The following is a 13,217-nucleotide window of genomic DNA, read 5'->3' as shown; positions in this document are numbered from 1 at the left end:
CCCCCTTTTGCTACTTAGAGTGGGTAAGCTTCCCATGGGGAGTCAGTCACCACATTGAGGCAGGGCCAATCCCTGCCACTTGTGTTTAGTTTTAGCAATATATCTTGCCTTAGGAAATGGGCTCCCAAAAGCCAGTTCATGAATTGGGCTTAGATCTTGTTCCCACTGCCAGTGTCTCCCACACACTGCCCAAGCCACCAACTGTCACCTGCATACAGGGAGTCTAGTCCAGTCTTTTTTTTTGTTCTGTAGCCCACTTTTTTTTATAATTTATTTTCCAGTTTATATTTAGATAAGAAACGAGGTTGCTTCACAAGTCAGTTCCAGGTCCCTCTCCCATTCCCTCCCCTCCTCCCGTGCCCTCCCCCAACCCCTCCCGTTATCCCCTCATTCCCCCAGGGAGGGTGAGGCCCTCTAGTCCAGTCTTATGCAGGTTCCACATATGTCAGTCCAGATTCAGTGACCTCCATCTAGTTGGGGTCAGTTGTTTCTGTGGGTTCTCCCATCCTAATCTTGACCCCTTTGCTCATACTATCACTCTCCCTCTCTCCATCTGGATTCTGGGAGTTTGACCCAGTGGATAGGTTGTGTATCTCTGCAAAGTCGTTGATTTTGTTAATGGATGATGTGCATCAGAATTCAAAATGACATATATAAATCTTGGCTAAACTTGCAATTGGGAATATTAATTTAAATAAATGCCAAAATTCTTAAGTATTCCTCTTCTGTAACAATTTCATGTTGAAAGTCTTATGATATATATATATATACATAGATGTAAGTTAGAGGAATTGGTCATTTACAGGGAGGAAAATATTTTCTCTCTCTGAAAACAAAATATAAAAATCCAGTGTAAATTCTGTTCATGTAACTACTTGTTACATTGATTATAAATCCATTTTGGGAAGAAGTTTCATTAAGTTTTCCTGACATGCTTGACATTTAGGTTTTTCTAGCTACATGTGTGTTATTCTATTTCTTCTGTCATATTGCACTTGTCTCTGTTAATCTTTTGTGCCAACAATGTGGTGTTTTCTTAATGAGATTCTAGGAATCTACTACCTAATATTACAATAAAATGCTTGGAGCCTGGCTTCTGGTGCCCTACTCAGAGCCGCTTGAGGCCTGGGATTTCCTACTGGGGAATCCATACCAGAAAACAGCCCATCCAGATTCTGCCAGTGTCCTAGTCCTGCTTCCACCCATGGGAAGAGGAAAGCATGGGACTGTTTCTGGGACTATCTTCTGGTGCCCTTGTGGGAAAATCCTGAGGCCTGGGGACTGTGCAATGGGCATCCCATCTGGGTGGACCAGCCCATCCAGAGATTGCCAGCATCTTATTCCCATCTCCACCCATGAGAGGAGATAAGCATGGGCTTGTTTCTGACCCAACTTCCAGTGCCCTGATCAGAGTTTCCTAAGGCTTAGGGCCTGCACATGGAGAACCTGTCACAGTGGAACAGCCCATCCAGGGTTTGCCAACATCCTGGTACTAGTACCACATTCACCTATGGGAAGAGGAGAGCAATCAAGGTATTGAACCTGCTAAGACCCACTGGAAGATAACCTTGGCCCTGTACCCACCAAGAGAGGAAGAGACTTCATCTGAAATCACTGGAAGAAGGGATGAGAAGAAGACAATAGAGAAATGCATTCAGCAGCAGAAAAACCAATGTGACACCACCAGACTCTAGGGACTCTACACCAACAATACCTGAACATCCCAATGCAGATGAAGCAGAAGAGAATGACCTTAAAAACAATTTCATGAAAATGATAGAGGCCCTCAAAGAGGATACGAAAATATCCATTAAAGAAATGAAAGAAAAGGTGACCAAAACTGAAAGAAATCAGCAAATCTCTTAAAGAAAGTGACAAAAAAACCAATCAAACCAATGAGGGAAACAACTCAAACAGTTCAACACCTGAAAACTTAAATAGAAATGATAAAGAAAACACAAACTGAGGGAATGCTGGAAATAGAAAAGCTGGGTAATTGATCAGGAACTCCAGATGGGAGAGTAACCAACAGAATATGAGAGATGGAAGAGAGATTCTCAGGCATTTAAGATATACTAGGAGAAATAATTTATTAACTAAAAAACCCCCAGCAAATCTCTAACACAAAATATCCAGGAAATATGGAGCACCCTGAAAAGGTCAAACCTAAGAATAATAGGTATACAAGAAGGTGAAGAAACCCAACTCAAAGGTGCAGAAAACATATTCAACAAAATCATAGAAGAAAAGTCATACCAATGAAAGTTCAGGAAGCTTAGAGAACACCGAATATAATGGATGAAAAAAAGGTCTCTTGCCACATAATAATCAATAGGCGAATTAAGACCATTAATATTGAGGGATATTACTGATTATTGATTGTTTATTCTTGTTTGTTTTAGATTTGTTGTTGTTGCTGTTGCTATATGTGGGTCCCTCCTTTTTTTCTTTTAGTTGTTGGTAAAGAGGGATTATCTATAACCTATGTTTCTGTGGGTGTAGTTAACTTCCTTGGGTTGGAAGGAAGACTAAGGAAAGAATATTTAAAAAACCAAAGAAAAAAACTGAGTAAACTTATCAGAATTGCACCTGATTTCTCCATCAAAACTCTGAAAACCAGAACGTCCTGGATAGACATTCTATCAACATTAAGACACCATAGATGCCACCTCAGACTAATATACCCAGCAAAGCTTTCAATCACCATAGATGAAGAAAACAAGATAGTCCACGACAAAGCCAGATTTAAACAACACATATCCACTAATCCAGCCCTACAGAAAGTTCTGGAAGTAAAAATCCAACCCAAATATGTTAACTACACCCACCAAAACATAGGTTATAGATAATCCATCTTTACCAACAGATAAAAGAAAAAAATGGGAGGTGGGAACCCACATACAGAAACATCACCACCAACAAATCTTAAACAATAATGAACAATCAATGGTCAGTAATAACCCTCAGTATTAATGATCTTAATTCACCTATAAAAAGACACAGGCAAATAGAATGGATACAAAAACAGAATCCATCCTTCTGCTGCATACAAGAAACACACCTCAACTTCAAAGATAACATTACTTCAGACTTAAGGGTTGGGAAAAGATTTTCCAATCAAATGGACCCAAGATTCAAGTGGGTCTATCTATCTGATACCTAAAAAATTAAACCTTAAATGAAAATCAATCAAAAGAGATGAAGGAGGTCATTTCATATGCATCACAGAAAAACTCAATCAGGAAGAACTCTCAACATCTATGCCACAAATACAAAGGCATCCACATTCATGAAAGAAACATTACTAGAACTTAAGTCATACATAAAACCTCACATGCTTATACTGGGAGACTACAACACCCCACTCTCACCTCTAGACAGGACCACCAGTCAGAAAATTAAAAGAAGCAAAGGATTTAATATAAGTTATAACCCAAATGGGTTTAAGAGTCGTCTATAGAACATTCCATCCACGCACAAAAGAATACACATTCTTCTCAGTACCACGTGGTACCTTCTCTAAAATCAACCACATATTCGGCAATACAGCAAACCTCAATATGTACAAAATATTTGGAAAAACCTCCTGTGTCTTATCAGACCCCATGCTTTGAAATTATAATTCAACAATAACATCAAATTGCAGAAACCTTTGAATCCATGGAAATTGAACAATGTGCAATTGCATAATGCCTTAGTTCAGGAAGAAATAAAAACAGAAATTAAAGACTCTCTGAAATTCAGTAAGAATGAAGACACAACACACCAAAACTTACAGGACACTTTGAAAGCAATGCTACGAGGGGTGGTCATAGCACTAAGTGCCAACACAAAGAAACTGGAGAGCAGTCCACTAGAGAATTAACAGCAGAACTGAAAGCTCTAGAACAAAATGTAGCAAATTCACCCCAGAGGAGTAGATGCCAGGAAATCATCAAATTGAGGACTAAAATAACAAAGTAGATACTAGGAAAACAATGCAGAGAATCATTGTAACAAAGAGTTGGTTCTTTGAGAAAATCACCATGATAGACAAGCATTTATCCAAACTTAACAAAAACAGAAACTGAGAAAATTCAGAGAATCATCAGATCATACTTTGAAAACCTGTACTCCACAAAATTCTAAAACCTAAAGGAAATGGATTATTTTCTGGAAAGTTATCATTTAACAAAATTAAATAAAAAATAGATAAGCAATTTAAATATACTTAAACCACTACTGAAAAAGAAGCAGTCATCAAAAGTCTCCAAAACAAAAAAAACAAAGCCCAGGGCCAGATGATTTTAGTTCATAATTCTACAAGAAATTAAAAGAAAAGTTAATACCAATTCGTCTCAAAGTATTCCACACAATAGATGCAGAAGGATCATTGCCAAACTCTTTTTCTGAAGCTTCAATTGCCCTGGTACCCAAACCACAAAAAAAGCACAACAAAGAAGCAGAAGTACAGATAAATATCCTTCATGAACATTGATGCAAAAATACTCAATAAAATACTGGAAAATAGAATCCAAGAACACATCAGGAAAATCATTCACTGTGATCAAGTAAGGTTAGATGTTTGAAATAATTATAGGAATAGGTTTTAATTTCTGAATTTGTTTTTGTTTGATGACTGTTTTTTCCCATGTGGTTTCTATTTCTCTTTTGTTCTTATGTCTTTCATGTCTGGATTTCTTTAGCCTGGAATGACCTTGGATGTAGTAGGGAGTCTCTGTCAAAGTTGGGAGCTGGTCTTCTGATAGATAACTTGGCTTTTGCTGTAACAGAGGGTCTCTTATTTTTCTGAATTGTGTGGCCTCTACCTTTTCTTCTGACAAGTGTGGCATCTTCTTCTAGTTGGTATGTCATGCACATGTTCTTCTTACTGGTGTGGTCCGCACCTGACCATGAGCATTTCTCTAGATTTGGCAGCAAAGCCTGGTGTTGGGAATGGCAATAAGGTAGCAAGGAAGGACATTAGAATGAGGCTTTAGGAACAGAATCTAGGGAACGTAGCATTTCAGCTGGCAGTGAGTCACACATCTATTTTTCTGATTAGTGTGTCTTGTACCTGAGCAGCCAGTTTATTATTCTTAAATTAACTTCTCTGCCTAAAATTCTTCAAACCACCTCATATTAATAAAATTATATTAAAATTTAAAAATTAAAAAATAGTAATACATCAATGGAGTATTAAATACTCCGTTATTTTTCTAAGTTTTTAGCAGTATTATGAACAATGCACATAAAAGAGTCCAGTTTTATGAATTTAATTGCCTTACTGTAACATGTACTATATTAAGGGCATCTTTACCAAGTCTATGTTTCTATAACTTCATTTCATTTTCTTTAGTTATTTGAGAGTTTTTGAGGCTCTATGATTCTTTAATTCAAATTCTAATACTCAAGGCCCTAGAGATTTCTGAGGCCTCCTCACTGACACTACATTCATGGAGTCTAGATCAGTCATGTGTTGGCCTCTCAACCATCAGTCTGGGGTTCAAGAGCTCCACCTTGTCTAGTCAGCTGTCTTTGTGGGTTTCACTAGCACAGTCTTGACACCTTTGCTCATCACTCCTCCATCTCTGTCACTGGATTCCAGGGGTTCAGTTCAGTGCTTAGCTATGGATGTCTGTTTCTGCTTCCATCAGTCACTGGAGGAAGGTTCATGTTTGTCTTTTTGTGCCTGGGTTATCTCACTGAGAATGGTTTCTTCTAGTGCCATCCATTTGCCTGCAAATTTCAAGATTCCATAGTTTTTTCCAATGCGTGGTACTCCATTGTGTAAATGTACCACATTTTCTCTATCCACTCTTCAGTTGAGGGGCATCTAGGTTGCTTCCAGGATCTACCTGTGACGAACAATGCTGCTATGAATATAGTGAAACAGGCATCCTTATTGTATGAATGGGCAACTTTTGGGTATATGTATAAGAGTGGAATTGCTGGGTCTTGTGGTAGGCTGATTCCCATTTTCCTGACTTCTAATGTGGCTGTAGTTTATTTAATATTATAACCACTTAGCAGAATTTTAATGGAAAGCTATCATTTAAGATATAAGACTTTTCTTGTCAGAAGTTCTTACTTTTCACTGAGCCCCTGATTGTCTTTGAAGAACATAGTTAAAACCTTTAACTATGAATTTCAAAGTTTATTAGGGATCAATAATGAAATAACAAATGAATATTATGGTTGATTTTTCTTGGCATGGTGATTGAGCAAGTTTTCTCAAGGCTTTATGTGTTTTTTCTGTACTATCAGTCATTTGAATACATTGGTATAATGGTCTTTACCCCAAACCCCATGAATGAAAGTAATTAAAAAAAGATATCAAGAATAGTTGTGGTGATGATTGTTGGTTTACTGGCCTTACAAAATTTAGAATCATCCAGGAAATAGATCTCTGCCTACATTTTCAAAGAGGTTTGATTGGGGTGGAAAGATTCTTCTAATTTTGTGTAAGACAGAGTTTTTTGTCCAAGGGTGCTCTTTTGTGATAGCTTAAAAGTAATGGCTACATAGGCTCATGCATTTGAATGTTTAGTGATCAAAGAGTGCACTATTTGGAAGAGAATAGGTAGGCCTGTTGGATGAAGTATGTCACTGAGTGTAGGATTTTATGCTCTACAGCACATGCTAGACCAAGTGGTTGTATTCCTGCTGCTTGAGGATTTGTGTGTAGAACTCTCAAATACTTCTGCAGCACCATGTCTGCCTGTATACTGCCATTCTCCTCCAACATGATGGTAAGGGACTAAACCTCTGAAACTGTAAGTTCCCAATTAAAAGTTTTCTTTAATAAAACTTTCTTTGCTCATTGTTTCTTTTAACAGCAATAGAATGCTGGCAAAGAGAGAAACTGGTAAAATGTAACAGGACACTGCTGTGAAAGGCCTGATTATGTCCTTTGTTTTGTATCACAAGAACTTTGAGTTTTTAAGAAGGAAATTCAAGAAGATACCAAAAAATGGAAAGATCACCCATGCTACTGGATAGGTAGTATCAATGTAGTAAAAATGGCAATCCTGCCAAAAGCAATCTACAGATTCAATGCAATCCCCACTAAAATACCAGCACAATTCTTCACAGACCTTGAAAGAATAATAATCAATTTTTTAAGGAAAAACAAAAGACCCAGGATAGCCAAAACAACCTTACTCGACAAAGCAACATCGAAAGGCATCACTATCCCTGACTTCAAGCTCTATTGTAGAGCAGTAGTCCTGAGAACAGTTTGGTATTGGCACAAAAATAGACAGGCAGACCAATGGAATTGAATTGAAAACCCTGATATTAACCCACACATGTATGAGCATCTGATCTTCAACAAAGAAGCTAAAAATATACAATGGAAAAAAGAAAGTATATTCAACAAATGGTGCAGGCATAACTGGATGCTGGCATGTAGAAGAATGTGGATAGATCCATGTCTATCCCATGCACAAAACTTAAGTCCAAATGGATCAAAGACCTTAACATAAATCCAGCCACATTGAACCTCTTAGAAGAGAAAGTGGATGGCACCCTTGAACGAATTGTTATAGGAGACTGCTTCCTGAACATAACTCCAGTAGCACAGACACTGAGGTCAACAATTAATACATGGGTCCTCCTGAAACTGAGAAGCTTCTGTAAGGCAAAGGACACAGTCAACAAGACAAAAAGGCAGCCCACAGAATGGGAAAAGATATTCACTATGCCCACATCTGACAGAGGGCTGATCTCCAAAATTTACAAAGAACTCAAGAACCATGTCTCTAAAATACCAAAGGATCCAATTAAAAGTGGGCTAAAGAACTACATAGAGAATTCTCAGTAGAGGAGACTTAAACGGCTGAGAGGCACTTGAGAAAGTGCTCAACATCCCTAGCCATCCAGGAAATGCAAATCAAAACAACTCTAAGATAACATCTTACTCCTGTCAGAATGGTTAGAATCAAAAACACCAATGGCAGCTTATACTGGAGAGGATGTGGAGAAAGGGGAACACTCCTGTACTCATACAGTCACTTTGGATATCAGTATGGAGATTCCTTAGGAAAATGGGAATCAACCTACCACAAGAGGCAGCAATTCCACTCTTAGATATATATCCAAAAGACGCACATTCATACAACAAGGACATCTGTTCCACTATGTGCATAGCAACATTATTTGTAATAGTCAGAACATGGAAGCAACCTAGATGCCCCTCAACTGAAGAGTGGATAGAGAAAATGTGGTACATTTACACAATGGAGTACTATTCAGCAGAAAAAACCAATGGAATCCTGAAATTTGCAGGCAAATGGATGGCACTAGAAGAAACCATCCTGAGTGAGGTAACCTAGTCACAAAAGAGAAACATTATATTTGCTCTCTCATTTATGGGTTTTAGACATAGATCTGGGGAGTGCCAACCTACAATCTTACTGCCAGAGAGTCTGGGAAACAAAACCTTCATTCAATGGCTGTTGGATGCAGAGGCAGACTCCTACAGCTAAACACTGAGCTTTACCAAGGAACCCAGTGACAGAGAGGGAGGACTAATGAGCAAAGGCGTTAAGCCTGGGCTGATTTAATCCCCAGAAACAGCTGACCTGACAAGGGTTACCTCTCGATTCCCAGACTGATGGCTGGGAATCTGGCATGGGACTGATCAAGACCCCCTGAATGTGGGCATCAGTGAGGAGACCTAGGCAATCTATTGGGTAGTATTTATCTCTCACATACAAATGGACTTTGGGTGCCCATCCCAAAATGATCCTGGACTCTTGTGGGAAGGTCTAGGCCTTGTCCTGGGTGAAATGACAGACTATGGAAACCCCATGGAGGGCCTTACCCTCCCTGGGAAATAGGGGATACTGGGGGGGGATTGGTGGGAGGGCATGGGAAAAGGGGAAGTAAATGGAGAGGGACCTGGGATTAACATGTGAAGAAACCTCTTTCTAATTTAAATTTAAATAAATAAAAGACAATATTGCCCAGGAACAGAATTGGGGAAATTCAAGGTTTGCTGAAACTGGTTTGGGTTTACTCTGTACTCTGATTTGATAGTAGAATCCACTAGTACCTTAAATATTATATTGGCTTTGTTAGAATGAAGTATATAAGAATGAAGGTTGTGGTAAGTCTTAAACCAATGTCTCAGGAGGAGGCAGGGTCTACACAATGTGTGATAGATTCATATAGGTACCCTACTGTGGAGGTTTGAGAGAGAACTGAGAAAATATGCAATAGAATTCCAGGAAGATGGAAATTATGAAATCATGGGGTTCTACTAAGAAAGCTGTACATATGTTGTAAAGTCAGCTCAATGAGAAGCCAAGTTTATAAAACAGTAGGAGATTGCTCAAGGTTATGGAAGTGCATGGGTTTGAACATAAACCTCAGGTTCCCCATACAAAATTAAATTTATGCTGTATGCCCTGATGGATTTCTGTCTTCCATTGACTTGATCATTCCTTGATGTTAACTCAATTTTTTTCTTTATAATTGGAGAAGTTTATCTGTGCCGTTGTATTCAGTGAAGTATATAATTCGCTTTTTGAAGTTTTGAAGCCAGACAGGAGATTGCTCTGAGTTTCAGGGTAAATAGACCATGTACTTATGACTTTTTTCATTTTATGTTATTTGTTTGTATGAGTATACATGTGAGTTAGTATGCCACAAGAAACAAGAATAGGCCATTAGAGCTTAAGTTATGTGTAGTTGTGGGGGTTCTGGTTGTCTAAAAACTAGCAAGACCCATCCCAGATATTAATCACTGAGTCATTTCTCCAAGATGTGGACCATAAACATTTGAAAAACTTTTTAATTTTTCTGGCTTTATGGTAATATAAAGGTTTACAAAACACATTTGTATCATGAAATGAGCATTGAACTTTATCCATGTATTGGTTTTCTTTAACAGTGTTGTGTCAGATTGATTTGGGCATCAAGATGACAAAGGATTAGATTGAAGTATCTAATATTTATTATCAATATGATAAGATTTAAAATTACCAAAGAAAGACAATTTTTGAGTTTAAGTGTATTTCTAGAAACACATAACATTGATAGGAAAATATCCCCTTGATACAGATGCCTCCATTTTCTGGATTTATAACTATGATGGAAAAAGAAAAGCACAGGAGAGTATAATTAGATTTCTAGTTTGTCTTTTTCATTTTGCAAATGTAGGTACATCATAATCAGCTGCTTCACGATCCTGCAACTATACTTTCTCTACCATGATGGACTGTACTTTTAAAACATGAATTAGAATCAGTCTTTCCTGTCTCATTCTGTTTTTTATTCTCATATATTTTGCCACAATCTTGAAAAAAGCCATTAATACTAGTGATATGACAGGAGTTTTTAATCAAAGTTCCTTATTTTTGTATTTTATAATATTTAATTCTAACCATAGTGATTTCTCCAACTCTATGAACCTTGCAAATAAGGAAATACACAATTAATTCAGGGGAATATGAACATGTGTTTGATGGTCTATCTCAGTGTGTTTCTTGGGGACCGATTAATTTCTTCTATAGTAAGCATCAATTATTACAACACTAATTGTCATAAGTCATGTATTCCTAGTAAGACTATTCAAAAGGATACCCCTTTGAGAAGTCCAAGGGAGCGGCCAAGTGACATAACAAGATCTATTATAGATGATTGGATTATATAAAGTTCCATGTTCCTACTGTATATATTTGCATTTTCATACTAAGAAATGGCTTTGGTTTAGTTTAGAATTTTTCATCTTTCTTGTAATACTGAAGATGCAAAAATGATGTTATGATTTCAGAGTTTCAAAAGAGACCTACATGTTCTATTTTGCTTTCAGTTGATTTGCTGATAATTTGACCTCTAGAGGATCTGAAAAAAATCTCTTCCATCAAGTTGACCTGCTGGAAATTTTTTCCAGATACACGTAAAAAGTAACAGTTTTCTAGGCACATGAAGAATCTGAATTGTTCTAAGGTACAAATTTTAAATTTCAATTGGCAAAAGGTTAAAATACACTGTCCAAAAATTTTAAATATTATAGATGTGGAATAAATTGGAATAGTTATTAAGAACAATGTAATTTAATAGTGATGTATTCAATCTTCTTTCTTTTTTCTTCTTTTTATATTTCATCATCATTAGAGTTATAATAGCTAGACAAGTATCTTGAAATTTATCTCTTTACAAAACATTATATCTATGCTCACAGGCAGCTCATTTTTGAAACATTGCATATGTGATCAAGCCTTATGTTGAATTAGAGTTGTGATTCCCAAAACACCATCTACAGAGATTTTTGCCCAGATGCTTTTCTGTAAATTTTGTGGAAAACCCTTAAACTTAAGCAATCAACTGTAAAACCAAGGTTTGAATGCCCAGAAACATGCCATTTATCTGAAGTTTTTATTGTTTATTAAAAATATTTGCATGTGCTTCATTGCATTCCCCAGTGAAGAATAATAACGCCCAAACAATCTCTTTATTAGTTTATCATGTAATAATAACAAACATGCATATACAGAAACACTAGGAGAGAGAGAGTGTGGGGGAAAGAAAGTTGGAAACTGAGTAAAGGAGAAGAAGAGGGAGATACATAAGAGAAGTTGTATGAGGAAACCAGACAGGGCATGGACCTGAGAGAGATGGAGAAATAAATGGCGATTTTACCCTCTTTCCACACCTCTTTACAAATAATCATGATCAATGTATGCTGGGTATACAGTGTATATGCTCCTTCTGGGGCTATGAATTCTGTAGACTCTTATTGTTTTCAACTTAACATCTTTTGACTCTCTAATCACATTCTCTTGTAAATAGAAGCAGCTTGCATTATTGCTAAGACATGCATCAATCTGTGGGCATAACCAAAAGTCAATACTGGTCATTTTAATGAGTTCATTCAAGAGCATTGTAATTAAGGGCTACCCTATGGGACATATTGACTCTTACTAGAAAAGAATAGTATTTGCTTAAACTAAAATTGCCTTTGAAAAATATAGCTAAAATTTTTATATACATCACCTTTTGAAATCTATTCGGGACCAAATGACTGAACAACGAATGTCATTTATGATTAATTTGCTTTTTATGTCAAAGTTTTTCATTATTGAACAGCTTTTCTCATGACATTCTCTTATTCTATACTATAAATATTTATATACAAGAATATTATGGTCTTTACCTAAAGTTTCTGAGTCAAAATCATTAAGATGAAAAGCCCTTAAGAAAATTTGTAACTGTATCATTTTTTAGAGACCTCACAAGAATTAGAATTACCAAACAAACAAACAAACAAGCCTCTCTACATTTTCATAGAGGTTTGACAAAGTTGGGAAGATTCATACATTTTGTGAGGTACTCCATTATGTGGTCAAGGGTCCCATAATGAAGCAAAAGGATGGTGTAAGTCACATGAGAGAATTTAAAACTTGCTCCTTCTTAAACACATGGGCAATGTAATTTTTCAGAATGTAAGACTGTCAAATATTTATGGACAAAGTATAATATTCATGAAAATGAAGGGATATTTTGTTGGAATGACTTTAAAGAAATTCTGTGGGATTGTTATCTGATTCTGGCTTTAGAAAGACACACAAATTAGGAATATCCTATCTGCAAAAATAATTAAACACTATAAATAAAGATGAAAATCAGGAATGGAATTTTGTGCATATAATTGTATAGGTTAGCCCTATTTTCACAAGTATTGACAAGAACTCCAAATTAAGCTGGGAAAGAGAATAGAAAATACCACTGCCAAATAATCTGTGTCAGTATGTTGTCTGGTTGATTATTTTTTCTGTTCTAATCAGAGAAAGTCTGAAAAGTGGCAGGTCTATTAGAGATGAGTCTACTTAGAGAGATAATCCCTGCCTAATCTAAAGGGAAGTTTGGCCAGGTTGATGGGTAATTTTTATTTGATTTAAAGATTATTTTCATGTCAGACCTATCATTTGGAAAAGGGAAAATTTTGTTTCCTATTTGATGATCACATCTGCTTACAGAGTCACTATCATCAGTAATCATCTGTCTACTACTCTCACTGTTCAAGCAATGTTTATGGCAACAAATAAAGATTTCTTGAGGTCCTCTAGAGTCTAGAATAGGGTGTTTGAAAGATAGAAGTTAATAAAATAGCAAATACTTTAGTTAATTTATCTTTTCTCCAAACTTTTAGGGAGATTGTTACTGGCCTGAGATAGACATCATGATTGTGTTTTTTCTCAGTCTTTAAAACAATCAAACCAAAGGAAATA

The sequence above is a fragment of the Mesocricetus auratus genome, unplaced genomic scaffold (genome assembly GCF_017639785.1).
Source record: "Mesocricetus auratus isolate SY011 unplaced genomic scaffold, BCM_Maur_2.0 Super-Scaffold_4256, whole genome shotgun sequence".
NCBI lineage: Eukaryota > Metazoa > Chordata > Mammalia > Rodentia > Cricetidae > Mesocricetus > Mesocricetus auratus.
Note: the sequence above shows the minus strand (reverse complement) of the source record.